General features: G+C 41.5%; 1 long non-coding RNA gene and 1 pseudogene across 1 annotated transcript in view; one reads left to right on the plus strand and one right to left on the minus strand.

Moving 5' to 3' along the window:
• Positions 1-15,248, minus strand: part of LOC150040829 (uncharacterized) — a 49,649-nt gene that overhangs the window by 13,541 nt on the left and 20,860 nt on the right. The window lies entirely within an intron of this gene.
• On the plus strand, positions 9,867-10,204 carry LOC150040830 (U6 snRNA-associated Sm-like protein LSm8 pseudogene; annotated as a pseudogene).

Consider the following 15,248-nt stretch of genomic DNA (forward strand, 5'->3'; position numbering starts at 1 on the left):
ACATGGGTCCCTACACTGGAATGACCATGGTCTCACCTAACTCTTTGCTCATGGCCAATGTCAAAAGATACTGTCAAGTCACCTTTAAAGTAGAGAAATGAGCACCCATCCTGAAATAAATATATAATTTGAGCAAAAAGAAAATGTCCTTAAATGCATAGTGTTGTGCTTAGGTAGCTCTGGTACCTGGTGCCTAGAGCTAGCGCAACCTGCAGTTTCTGGAACGCACCAGGGTTCCTGCACCAATATCAACATTGTCCCTGTCCCTGAGCCCAGGGAACCCTTCCTCACTGCAGTGTGGCTCCCACCCTAGTCCCATTTAACCTCATGGTTGGACAGAGCTGAGGCAGAGACGTATCCAAGACAACCTCAGCTCCTCGGTGACTTCTCAGAGCTCCCCAGGCTTTGTGTCCCCTGCACAGTGTGGATTTAACAGGCAATCGGCACCATGGAAATGTGGGCCAAGGAAGACAGTGCTGGATGTTTCCCTGAAAGAGATTCCCAGTTACTATTTGCAGGAATGTTTGCTTTACCTGTTGAAAAATCTCAGAGATTCAGCCCAAGCCATGGAGAGGCTGCCATGATAGGATGGAGCACACTTACAGATAACACAGCCCACCCAGAATGTCCTGCTCAGAGAGCCACAGTGACTGATCAAAGGTGACAAAGCAAGGAACCCCCATTCAGTTTCCTCCCTGCCTCCTTAGCCTTCTCCTCTCTGCTGCCTCCTTCCCTTTACTCATGAAAGTCTGAGGTCTGGATAGTGACCACAGGGTGGGCCAGACAGAAGTTTACTAGAATCTGTGAAGAACATACTGAATTCCTTGTCTCCTGCTCACTCCAGAAAAAGGCTGAGAGACTATGGCCTCTGACCCCCAGGTAATTCTTCCCAACAAACTCTGAAGCCTCTGTTGCATTTTCCATTAAACAGACAACCCACTCCAACATGCTTACAATTTTTCAACACACAGTTTTACTTTGTCTACCCTAGCTCTCTAGTTTGACAATCTAGAGACAATCATGGAAGCAACAATCTCTAAGGACAGCTGCACAGGGCAGAATCAGTTCTGAAATCAGGACAGAGCGTTTGCAGTGAAATTTTTATACTTTTAATTTGTGAAGAGGTAATGTAGACACAGTGAGTCATGACTTAATCCCATCAGCTGAGAGGTTGAAGTGCAAGAATCACGAGTTTGAGCCCAGCATACACTATATAGCAAGACTCTCTGAAGGAATAAAAGTAAGTACACAAAGAAACTCTGGGCCTGTGTGCTCTCCTTGAGCTCTTCAGCTCAAGGCCACAGCTCTACCCCTTGAGCCTCGGGGCCACTTCCAGTTTTCTGGTGATTAATTGGAGATATGATTCTTTTGGACTTTTTAGTGCACAGGCTGGCTTTGAACTGGGATCCTCAGATCTCAGCCTCCTGAGTAGCTAGGATTACATGTGTGAGTCACCAGGCCAAGCTTCTAGCAAGTATTTCTGACAGTTCATAACTGTCAGTTAACTGTGGGGACAGTACGGGACCACTGAAAGCCAGTGTCTCCTACAGAATCAAGAGTAGACCAATGCATCTCAGAGGTCTACAGCTACAAAGGCCTCTGTTCCTGGGGTTAATTACTTAAGAACCTGATGTGGGAGCCAGAAATGTGGTCTAGTGGTAGAGTGCTTACCTACCATGCACGAAGTACTGGGTTCTTTTCCTAGGTAACACATATACAGAAAAGGCCAGAAATGGTGCTGTGACTCAAATGCTAAAGTGCTAGCCTTGAGAAAGCCCAAGAACAGTGCCCTGGTCCTGAGTTTAAGCCACAGAACTAAAATAAAAAGAACCTGAGATGTCTTAGAGTCCCTTCCTCATAAATAAGATGTGATTTCTCAATCTGACTATCTTGACGACATTGAGTTATCTCTACCAGCCTCTTCCAAAATGGATTCTAGAGATGAATCTGCACACTGATGGGTAGATTTCTTGGGACCCCAAGGGCCTATCAACAGCAACAGAATCTTGAGGAAGGACTCAGCTCCTCTCAGGCTTTCTGAATACAATCTCAGTAACTGCAGACACTGCAATCCAAGAGATGCTGAACTCAAGGCAATTCCCAGCCCTTCTCTAGAAAATTTGCATGTGGACAAGTAGACAAAGTGTGACCCTGTAAGTCCAGGTCTACTGCGTGAGTTATACACTTAGCAGGAAGATCAAGAGGAAAGCAGAGAACAAGTGTTAAAATTGGCACACATTCCATAAGTGACACACTATACCCTCATATACTCCTTGGAATATACCCTCACATGTGTACACATGTCTTTACACCTGTATGCACCCATACTCTCATATGTTCAAATACTGTCAACAATTGTGCACACATTCCTATGTAAACATATGCACACACCTTCCATATGCACATAAACTTTCACATGTACAACCCCTCCATGCTTACATATATGCCCACATGCATACAATCCACATATCTATATACACTCTCACCTATATACACCCTGCCTATCTGGATACAATCTGTCATGGACGTGCCCTCAGTGGTCCCCAAATTACAGTTCCCTGATCATCACTCTCTGAGATCTACATAAAGATTTAGCACATCCATGTGGAAGGCCCTGTTTTACAAACACCGTGAATATTTAACCCATGTCTGGAGACTCTGTGGCAGGAGTATGTCAAGATCAGATGAGGCTATCTCGCAAGGGATGCCTCTGATTTCCTAAACAGACATAAACAGATAAAGCTCCACAGTTGTGGCCCTGCTTTCTAACCTCAGTGTTTAAGACCACTCCTCTAGTCCCCTCAACTGACCATGTCAGAGGACTGATGACCTCAGACTGTGGATTGGTCCCAGGGACCCCTCTTTCAGCCCCTGTTGCAGCCAAGCCCAGGCCATATCTCACACATGTTACCAGAGCCCTCAGTGTCCATCTAACTCCTAAACTACTGCTAGGAGCATGACTGAATCATGTTCCTGCTAACCCCCCCCCGGCTCTTTCCATCTTCTTCAGTCACACAAGGCCATTCACATCACCCTCTGTCCTCAACACCCTCAAATCTCACAATCCACATCAGTAGCAGCCAGCACCTGAACTCCATCCCATCCTTTGTCCTGGCTCTGCTCCTCTCCACTGCTACTTCTTGCCACCTTCACCCCTAATTCCAAGGCCCCTTGATTCTCTGCTCAGGCTCCTCTATCGTAGGTTGGGAGGGGGTGAATCACATTGACACAGCTGCATTTCCCTCTCTGCCCCAGCCCCATGCTCACATCTGCCCAACAAGGATGTCAACTTTTGCAGCTCTGTGATCTTGCACATAACAATGTGATGCGTGTCTCCTGTGCATGTCTTCCACATGTGATTTCAGGTACCTTCAAGCCTTCAGCCACAGATCTGGCCATTGCATGCCTGAAGTCTGCATCTGTCCATCATCAGGTTTCTCAAGATGGGCTGTTGGAATTTATTGGATAAGCACATACATAATTGAGAGAGGGGATTTTTTTCATACTTGGACTCTACTTTGATTGCTGTCACTGACCTGCTGAATGAACTCGGCAGTTTACATCTATCGCTGGACTGATTTCCTGGTTTGCTAAGTGGGATTAAGTTACATTTTGAACTATGGAATGGTTATAGTTTACATATCAAGTGACTTACTAAAGGTTGTGTGTTGAAGTCATGGTCCACACCTGGTGCAGTCAGTCATCAAGCAGTGACAGTTCTACCTTCATCAACACATCAGTCCCTTGGGGACTGTTAAGAGAGTGGCATTATTACAAGATATAAGTTTGGCCCTAGGTCCCTAGGGAGTGTGGTCCAGAAAGAGGTACTTTGTCCCCCACCTCTTCCTCTATGTCTTTCTTCTTCCTCTCTCCAATAATATAAGCATCTCTATTCCACCATGTTCTTCTGCCATAGTTCTCCTCCTCATTATAATCTCAAAACCAGGCTGTCAGCTGACCATGATGGAAACTTCTAAAACCATGAAATCTTTTTCATCCCTTGAAGTTGTTTGCATCATGTATTTTCTCCCAATAGTGGAACTAACCAAAAATTAAATCTTCAAAGAATCTTCTACAAATGACAATATTGAATAGAATTTAGAAAGCAGGCCTTACCACAACATGTCTGGATGTTACTTCCATGATCTCAAGAATCCTGTCAGAGAAATTCAGAATAGTCCTTATTGGAAGAAGCCACAAGTTCCTCAGAGAAACTGACCACTTCTCACATTGCTTCTCACGCCTCACTGTGAATTTGGTTCTCTCACAATGAAGTACTTCATAGAAGTTCCTTAGAGACAACTGGAAGGTGTTATATCAATCTTTATATTTGGGGAGTTGGCATTTATAGCTAGATAGACCCTGAAGGTCACCTCCTTGTCCTGCTGAAAGTGAGCCTACCTGCCCTTTTCAGAACTAAGCAGGCATTCATTCACTTGCAGGTCAGACCAGCTGTGATTACACTTTGTCACCTTGTTCCTATAGTCTGGCCTCCACTATGCCCATCTACCTGGATGAGCATAAGCTCCCCTTGTTCTTCTGGAGCTTAGAAAGTTCACTCCCCCTTGTAAGTGCCTACATGCAATATAGGAAAGTATGTTTGCTTGAATAGGAGACAGAGATTAAAACCCAAAGGCCAGAAATAGTAGGAGTGGGCCATTGCTGACTACGGAAAGGGACAAGGAAAGAAGGGTTAACACATGTTCAAATAGCCAAGAGGACTCACACAGAGCCAAGGAAACAGCCTTAGTATAGAGAGTTTGGGTTTGCATCCCACTTAGGTTTACAAATTGTTGCTTGCATTTACACAGGTCACTGAAGCTCTCTAGCTTTTTACATGGTAATGAGAGGATTGAAGCAGGCATCAGTATGTCCCATGCTTGGAACACTGAACTGTGGGAGGGGCTTAAAAGCTTCCTGTCCTTTAAGTGGAAGGAAAGCCTCAGGTAGGCAAAGCCCTCTATTTCCTTTGCCCCATGGTAGCCCATGCCTAACACAGGGGAATAGCGGAGCCAGGAGACCAAAGTGGCCTCCATGGCTGCAGTGCACTGTTAGAACATCTTCTGGAGGTAACCATGTCTCCCAAATATCTCCACAAGGAAAACATCCGCCTTCATCAAAGGATGATTGTCATGCTCATGACATCAGGAGGCTGAAACTGCACAACGCTAGATTTGCTGTTACAACAAAAATCTCATAAATACCAAGAGGTTATATGGATACATAAATTATATATGCAGTTTTGGCATGGACAGAAAGATGGACAGAAATATTAACAGAGTGAAAAAAATGAATGGCTGGCAGGAAAGACAGATAGAAGTGATCAGTTAAATGGAAGGAAGGATGGATGAATGGATAGATGAATACATGGATGGTCAGGTAAATGTATTAGTGAAAAAATAGACAATTAAGATAATGGTTGTGTGGAACTCTTGATGATTAGGTGACAGATTTTAAATCCTCTATCTGTGGGCACAAGTGATTGTGTCTCCATTCACTCTCTGAGTAACACTGCACTTATCTTCCCTCAGACTACAAGACTACATACACATTCCACATCAATACCAATGAAAGTCATTCCCAAAGTTCACTTTAGGTTTGCATATTGGGACAAGCAGACAGTTACTTAAGTAAACTGAATTATCTGGGACAAACTCAAGCATGGTAAGGTTCACATGTTTGTCCATAATTTCCAGAGGAATATGTCCATATAAGTCTTGGCCACACCTGTCACTCACTGAGGGGGCTGGTTAGCTATGGAGGGGATGGGGAGGCAGGCGTGTGCAGTTAGGGCTGGTATACACGCTGGACTCAGAGCTGATGGCTTGGGGGAAGGATCAGGACATACACAGTGGGGATGGGTACAATGTTTGCATTCTAAAGCTGCAGAGAACACATCATCCTGTGGAGACAAGGGGGGACAGGAGGGAGGGAAGAAGGCACACAAGTTCATCCTCTCTAACTCATCAGGATATCCCACATTATTTTGAGATTTATGTAAGAAAAAGAGTTGAAATTCTGGTCTCCAGCTGTGTGTATGTTAGTTGTTTGTCTTTGCTAGTGTAAGTAGGGTTAGTAACTTCTGCTTCACTACTGTGATGAGCTCTCCAACAGATGCAGTAGATATTACAGACCAAGGAAGACACAGACCCCAGGTCCTCACTGAAGGGCTAGCTCTGGACCAGGTGGTGAATGCCTTCAGGCCTGACATCCTCTGCTTTCAGAACTTCTATCCTTGAATGGATACTTCCTGACTCTGCTAGGTCATTTGGTTTTACCCACTCCTAGTAGGAGAGGAATAGAGCAACAGAGGAATGTTGAGGTGATCTCAGGAAGATACTAGATATCGCTCACACCATTCCAGTACCACAATGGCCTCCCTGTATCTGAAGTCCTGAGAGCCATATCTCAAACTTGAGGAGGCCCTTCTCATCAGGAGCTTATCAAGACATGGACAGATATGCAGGGGAATAGAACAAGCTTAGAATAGAGATACTTCATGGCCTGGGTCATTGGAGAAAGGCTGGAGGCTTGAGCCATGGGGTCCTAGCCACTAGGCCTTCTCCTTGCCCTGGACCCAACCAGGCATGCTGGGTTGACTATCTGGGTCATGGCAGGTGATAGGAATTTTGTGTGAAGTTTTAACACCCTTGCCCAGCCTAACTCCAGCCTCACACTTCCTGTGGCTCCCTAGGCCTAGGCCTTTTGTCCATATTCTCACACTGAATGAAACTGCCCTTCTCTGTCCACAAAACCTGGCTCATGCTTGAAGGTTCCCTGAAAATTCCCCTGGGATCCTCAAAGCTTCTTCTCACCAGGTCCATAGTGAACTGGTTCAATGCCAGTGCCAGAGACTCATATGCCCAGGCCTTCCAAAGGGAGCTGGGGAAATTCCACGGCACAAAAAAGTCTAAAGCTGGTCTGGGAGTATAGTCTAGTGGCAGAGTTCTTGCCTAGCATGCAGGAAACCCTGTGTTTGACTCCTCAGCACCACATACTCAGAAAAACCCAGAAGTGGTGCTGTAGCTCAAGCGTCAGAGCACTAGCCTCGAGCACAAAACGTCCAACGATAGTGCCCAGTCCCTAAGTTCGTGCCCCAGAACTGGCAAAAAAAAGGGGGGGGTGGGAGTTTGGCCTAGTGGTAGAATGCTTGCCTAGCATGCACGAAGACCCTGGTTTGATTCTTCAGTAATACACATATAGAAAAAAAAAAAGCCAGAGGTGGTGCTATGGCTCAATTGGTAGAGCTCTAGCCTTGAGAAAGTCCAAGGACAGTGCTCAGTACCTGAGTTCAAGCCCCAGGAGTGGAAAAATAATCTAAAGCTGTTGTTACACCCCACACTCCACATATGTCAACATTGTATGTACACCATGAAAATCCAGTAGCCCTCATCCTTCTTTGAGGAGAAGAGGACTGGAAGAGGTCTTTGCAAGGGCAAGAGAGACAAGGATAAAAATTTGGTGTGCGGGGAGGACATGTGTATTTACATGTCTACCCTAAGAATCTGAGGATCTAATGGCCTGAACTAGAATAAACTAGGACAGCCAATTGCTATAGTTCAAGAACTAGTCATAAATGCCTTCCTTCTCCCTTTACAAGTGTGACATTCTCCCAACTATTCTCTTCACTACTAACCCAAATTTAACAATTGTGATAAATCCACAATTTGCCTCAAAATGGTCTTTCTAATCCCAGACTTCTTAATAGGATTAGAATCTTGAGTCACATTGCCTGACCAGTTTTCAATATTCATTTTATCAGTACAAGTAGACTAAGACAGCCAAGTTTCCTTGCAGATTTCATCTACAAGCCCAGGAGGTCAGAGGTTAATGATACCAATATACTGACAAAGAAACTGACTGGTGTGAGAATTCCGGGGAATCAAGGAAGAAAGCTTCAAATTGGTCACCAATTTGAGGGATGTGCTATGAAAACATACAGGGAACAGGTGGGTGTCAGTGCAACTCCAGAGACCCAGGGACAAAGAGTATCTGGAGCTTCTCTCTAACGCATTCTATTCAGATTCTCCGTTCCCAGGACTTCATTTCTGACTGCTATATATATATGTTATGTAGGGTGTTAAGAACACTGGACTTCAGATTAGCAATGTAGAAGTCTTTCCCAGTGACACTTCACTTTCCTCTTGATGTCTGCCCTCATGAGTGGAGTTCTGTCAATCCAGGTCAGTCTAAACACCATTATCACCTGCTCCTTTTCTTGAGTATTAGATTGGGGGTAGGGGTATGCTCTATGTGAATTTACGGGAATGTTACTTTCAAGAGTTTCGCCTCAGCATTTGGGGGCTGGACTTACTCTTTTAGTTTAAAGGGATAAACAAAGTGAAATTTCTTAATCTGTGAAATGGTGACACCCCCTCATATTGCCATTTACATAGGTTCTTGCCTATCGATATTTGAATATCTCATCTCCAGCCTCTGGTGAGCTGTGACTTTTAGTAAAGCTCACATCACTCAGAGCCTTCTTGTTTTTAGATTCAAAATGGTTTGAATAACTCTAATGTTTTGTGAAATGAGGGCATCAATGAGAGTGTAAAGCATGTAACAGAGTCAAGATAATTCAACACGCCACAATCGTGACAGCTCAAGAACTCCTCTGAATTAAAAGAAAGCAGGATCTGGCTTCCATGCACACTTCCTCCTTACTACCATGACAGTTGGCAAGGCAGGCCTGAAATCACGCCTGCCTGGTGTGGGCTTGATCACCCAGAACATTTGAGAATGGCTCAGGGATGAGCTCAAGCCACACACCGTCCAGGCCAAGCTTCAGAGGCTAAGTTTCGATTTCAGGATCTGCCATCGAAGGAAAAATATCTACTACAAGCTGTACAGGCTGTGGAACCATAGGATGAGGAGGGCCTCACCTCTGTCCTCAGTCATGTCCAAGACAAATCAAATTAGAATTCAGTGACAGGAACCACTCTGGGCATTGTGAAATGGAGTCTTTGCTGTCCCACCCAGAGAACACACACATCGATAGAGGAGGGAGGATGTAGCCACAGCCTTGTGGAAGCAACCTCGGTATTTACTTCTTACTCCTAAGCATGGCTGCTTCTGCTGGCAGACTCTGCCCTCTATACATATTTTTCAGTTGTTATTTGACTTTAGATGTCTCAGTGGATCACAGTCACTGCCCATGCAGCCCAATAGAGCTGCAAGACACAATAGTTAGAAGATAGAGGAGGAAACAGTGAGGCCAGAGGCAAAGGGGCCTGGCTAAATGTCATTTTTGTCTAATCCGATTTCACGCCGTAGAAGAGCCCTGGCTTGATTCTACCAAATTCAATGTTTCTCTTCCTCTTGTCTTTCCAGATAGGCATGACCATGCTCCCCAGACAGTGTGAGTGTGCAGACCAAGAGAAATATGGGGAAGAAATGTGATTTGTGATCCAAGTAAACACACACTTTTGCCATAGATGTGTCTTTTTCATCCTCCCTTTTGACCCTCAATGCAGACAGTGCACCACAGCCTTGCCAGATGATTTTTTTTCTTTTTTTTCTTTTTTTTTCCAATCCTGAGCTTGAACTCAGGGCCTGGGAACTGTCTTTGGGCTTTCTCAAGGCTAGAGCTCTACCACTTGAGCCACGTCAACATTTCTGGCTTTTTTTTCTATGTATGTGGTGTCGAGGAAACGAACCCGGGTCCTCGTGAATACTAGGCAAGCACTCTACCAGTAGGCTAAACTCTCGGCCCCTGCCAGATGATTTTTGATTATGAACTAAAGGCTGTCGAACACATCAAGTATTTCAGCCATCAAGGTATAGAAATATGGGAGGTGGCGGGCGCTTTTAGGTTTGTTTATCACCGGTTCCTCTCGGTGACCCGGAGAGACTCCTGGTTGAGCAACATGACGTCCGCGCTGGAGAACTACTGCTGTTATTACTTCTGATGGGAGAATGATTGTGGGAACACTAAAAGGCTTTGACCAGACCATTAATTTGATTTTGGATGAAAGCCATGAACGCGTGTTCAGCTCTTCACAGGGAGTAGAACAAGTGGTGCTAGGATTACACATCGTACGAGGTGACAATGTTGCGGTCATTGGACAAATTGATGAAGAGACAGATTCTGCACTTGACTTGGGGAATATTCGAGCAGAACCTCTAAACTCTGTAACACACTGAGGAAAAACTACCTGTTAGACATCTGTAAATCTTGTAAAGAAACTAGTTATTCTGAAGCTCATTTTCAGAATTTTTATGTAAGTGTAATTGTGGACTTTGACTTCATATTAACTTACTGTAATGTGTAAATTAAAATATTTCTATATTTTTTATTGGAAAATCTTTGTTGGCCTAAATTAAGTGTCGTAGCTTGGTTTTATTTTTCTATTAAAAAATGTAAAAATCTCTTGGGCCGGGAGTTTGGCCTAGTGGTAGAGTGCTTGCCTAGCATGCACGAAGACCCGGGTTCGATTCCTTGGTACCACATACATTGAAAAAAGCTGGAAGTGGTGATGAGGCTCAAGTGATAGAGTGCTAATAAGACTTGAGAAAGTCCAAGCACAGTGCTTAGGCCCTGAGTCCAAGCCCAGGACTGGCAAAAAAAAATGTAAAAATCTCATGGTCATTTTGAAAACTTAGGGAATGAAGATAATATTTTGTGATGTATCATAAAAGAGAAATTTTTGTGTAAATGATACCAAAATTGCAAGACATTTATGTTTCTCTGACATTTGCGAAATTCACCAGAAAACATCTTGCCTTCTGCAGGTATCTGAGTAACAGGCAGGCTTTTATTCCCCTGCATTAGTGATGGCTTGTCAGAGTTTAAAAGTGGTTCCCTGGCACTTAGAAGGCCAAAAGTGTATTGGTGAAATAAAGGAAAAACATAACTGAACCAGTTTTAATAAGATGGGTCAAAAGTAAGGACTTGAATATTAAAGATACAGAAAGATACGATTATTCCAATCTTTATACCCAGTAGACTAGATAAAAAAGTATATGAACACACCCAGTAGATTAGATAAAAAAAGAATAATGAACACATTAATACTGACTTTTGTGAAATTCAGTGTATGAAATCTTTGCTTCCATGTATTCTTAAAACTATGTTAACTTTTACTTTTAAAAATTGAAATGTGCACCTTCTATCTGGCAAATATCATGTAACCCTTTTATTAATTACAATAAAAAATCCTAACACAGAAATAAAAAAAAGGAAAAAAATTGAAATGTCTAACATTAAACTATTTTTGTTTGTAAATGTGGGTAAGTAAACCTTTACTTTAGAGTAGTGCTTGGTATTGTGAATAACCTACCTGTGACTCATTGGTTCCATAAATATGATTTCAAAAATAAACTCGATTTTTAAAAAGAATCTATACGAACAATGTTGTAAATAGTATTTTTATAATTCAGGCTAGTCTGCAAAAGCTCAAATTCATTTTATGTATAGGCAAGAGTGTATATCTTTGTGATAAAAGAATAGAAAAATACTTATATCCTTTTAATTTTTTTCTTAGTTGAGTACTTGAGATTAATGATTTTTTTTGGTTTGTTTTTGTTTTTGTCAGTTGTGGGACTTGAACTCTGGGCCTGGGCCCTGTCCCTGAGCTCTTCAGCTCAAGGCTACTATTCTACCCCTTGAGCCAAGGGTCATTTCCAGTTTTCTAGTGGTTAATTGTTGATAAGAGTCTTAGCGACTTTAGTGCCCAGGCTGACTTTGAACGGCGATCCCCAGATTTTAGCCTTTTGAGTAGCTAGGATTACATGTATGAGCCATCACACTTGGCTGATATTGACAAATTTTTCATGAAGCTTTCTATAATGAAATTTTTAGGCTTTCAGGACAATGTGATCTCCATTGTTAACTGCGCTGTTATAACACAAAAGCAGCCATAGGTATTGTAAATTGTAGATGTCTCCCAATAAGATGCATGAACAAAAGCAGACTGCCTGGATTTGGCCTGTAGGTCATAGTTCTGTACTCTTCACTAATCAATATAAGTTCAAAAAGAAGAGATGATTACCAGTGTTTCTAAATTCTGAAAAGAGCTTCTGGAGTGCAGTTTTTCATAGCATTTCCAAGCGGGGTTTATTCACATTTTTTAAATAAATAAAGTTATTATGATAGTTGAGGTTTTAAAAATAAAATGGAAACAAATTTTGTAAAGAAAAGTTCTTAATTGTTACCAACTGTTACCCCAGAGTGATGGTATATTACCATCTCTTGGAAGATTAGAGAGAGATTAAAGAGTCAATCAGATATTCAATTTTAAATTAGTAAACTAATTCCAAAAATTAAGAATACTAAACATTATCTAAACAGGACAAGTAGTAAATTCCAGATTAGAGCTTTCCTCAAATTTCTTGACATACCAACACAAATTACACTTAAGGAAATATAAACAATAGTTGTTTTCATGTATTCTCTTTTTAAAGATCTTTGAAAAAAATCATCACCGTTTTGTGGTACATAATGGGAAATAACTCCAATACATGTGGTTTCTATTAATGATTTATGGAGGAAGTAAATGAAAATATACCAGGAAGTATATAGCTAATTTTTATTCCTAGGCATTTTATGCTTACAACAATTCAGGTTGAATTTCCTTTTCTAAGGGAACCATACCTGCCAGTTGTTATATGATTATAATAATTTTAAGATATTCTTTAGTGAAGCTATAGTACTTTTTATTTATAAAATGGCTCAAATCAGTCTTATTACTTGTGTGCTTCTTGACTCAGACACAAGGCAAAACCTAAAACCAGCTTCATAAATGAGTTAAAGATAGTTTTGGCAAGATAATTTCATTAAACTTAATTAAAAAGGATAATTAGCTTCAAAAAGCAACTTTTTAACTGAAAAGATTCTATCCAAAATAGTGGCTTAAAGTTATATTTCTTTCAGATTAAACTTTTGCTAGACTAAGTGGCTTCATGCTAACTTAATGTGTTAGCAATCTTGATGTAAGAACAGTACTTTAATATTTGCTTAAACATCCTGTGTAATATTTTATAAAATCATCTTGATTTTATAAGCTAATCTAGACAGAAGGACTGAAAACCTTAAGTTGGTAGTGTAAATAAAGTGAGATAATGTCCAGAGAGGTTGATGAGGTTGGTCAGAAAGTAAGCACTTCTGTGTAATGGTATGGGACCCTGCTTGCCTAGCAGCCTATTATAAAGCAAACCTTAACTGGTACTATCATGTATAGTCAACTTCAAAAAATTAGCATTTTGAATTTATTGGATATATATCATTTGCTAGGCATGATAGCAGAATCATATAATATTAATCATTTTGTATGGGGGAAATTGAAATCTGGCATTTATGTACCTTATACGAGATAATTAGTAGAATACTTTATTCATTCACATTATAATTTCCCTGTTATTAGAAAGTACATTTTAGGTATAGTTCATAACTCAAGGATGAAGACAAAATAGAGCTAGAGGAATTTTTCTATATTGTATTGTCAGGGTGATGTATAGAGGGGTTAGAGTTACATTTGTCAAGTAGTGGGTAAATTACTTCTTAATACCCCTTCTCATGTTTTTGTCCCCCTTTCCCTCCCCTCCCCCTCCCAATATTCTTGTTTTGAGCTAGAGCAATTTTACATCATTTATTAATGTTGTCCATTTGCTGTCCACATCTATCATTTGTGAAATGGAAAAATTGAGATATGTATTTAAGATACCTTTCAAAGATCAGAGGATTTAGCATTAAAATTTTAATATTTCTGTGTCTTTTGTCTTTCCATTTTTCATCTTTTTATACTTTGCAGAGTATTATGTGTCAAATAATACTTAACAATTATTTACTTGCTGTAACTAGCTCTAAAGTCCCATTGTATTATTTCTACTACAGTAATTATGTCAGCTTTATAACAAGGCTTCCTTGTTCTCAGAGCAATACTCAGTTATACTGGTAAACAGTTTGGCTTTAGTTTTCTCTTTATATACTGGCTTTATAAATACTATGTAATGAGAAGTTACCAATTGTTATTATATTTGAGGTATATTAAAAGCCTAACCCAGGAGTGAGATTTGAAAAAAAAAGAAATATGGGAGGTGGCCTAGATGTGAGCATTCAGCCAACAGTTGTGTTGCTATTTGGTCACAACATTGAATAATGCCAAAAGTGATTCATTTTTCCTTCTTTTTTTTTTGCCAGTCCTGGGCTTGAGCTTAGGGTCTGAGCACTGTCCTTGGACTTTCTCAAGGCTAGAGCTCTACCACTTGAGCCTCAGCACCACTTCCGGCTTTTTTCTACGTGTGTGGTACCGAGGAATTGAACCCGGGTCTTCATGCATGCTAGGCAAGCACTTTAACCACTAGGCCAAACTCCTGGCCCCTCATTTTTCCTTCTATACTCCAAGCATACTTTCACCCATTAACCACAGAAGGGACTTATATTCTAGAGCTGAGATACTAATCTAATTGAATTGTTTTTACAAAGAACTGGTCAGGGTGTTGAAGATGTTCCCTGCACGCCCTCAAGGAAGATGCTTCTAGTGTCCTAGAATTCAGAACCTGTCTTTTTCTTTGCCATCTTTCAAGAAGATGAAACTGACTCTACTGCATGCTTATTGCTACACCTAAATCCAACAGATAATCTCTTATCGAGTCCAGAATGATCACATCACAAACAACTTAACCTTGTGTCAATAATATATTGAGGTCCTAGACACAGTCTCGGGATGGAAGCTCCCTGCACATCTTCGTCCTGGTGAGGTTTGCACATCTGGGAGTTGTGATCTCATCTATAACTTTCCTTGATGATGGTTTGCTGTGATTGTGAAGGCAGCGGGCTTCACAATATGTGTCTCCAGACCAGCGGATGAGGATGCTCTGGGTGCTGGATGAAATGCAGAGTACCATGTCCTGTCCTGCCTGCTGCATCTAGATCACAGAGCGGAATTCTAGGATTTATTTATTTTTTGGAGTGATATGGACATTTAAACTCAATGTCTTATGAATGCTAGGGGTCTGTCATCTACCAAATAGACCACGGGGTATCCTTATCTATTCTGAGGAGGTTTGCCCTTTTGAGATTTTCTTCGCTCTCTTTCTTTTTTATGTTGCTGTTTCTGGGCCACAGTTTGGCCATAATGACTGATCTACTTTCTTCAAGACTAGTGCTGTACCACTTGATCCACACATTTACTTTCAGCTATTCCTTAGTAGTTTATTGGTAAAAAAAATCTTATAGTAGGGGCCGGGAGTTTGGCCTAGTGGTAGAGTGCTTGCCTAGCATGCACGAAGACCCAGGTTCAATTCCTCGG

Source organism: Megascapheus bottae, chromosome X (assembly GCF_031878675.1).
Source record: "Megascapheus bottae isolate mThoBot1 chromosome X, mThoBot2.hap1, whole genome shotgun sequence".
NCBI lineage: Eukaryota > Metazoa > Chordata > Mammalia > Rodentia > Geomyidae > Megascapheus > Megascapheus bottae.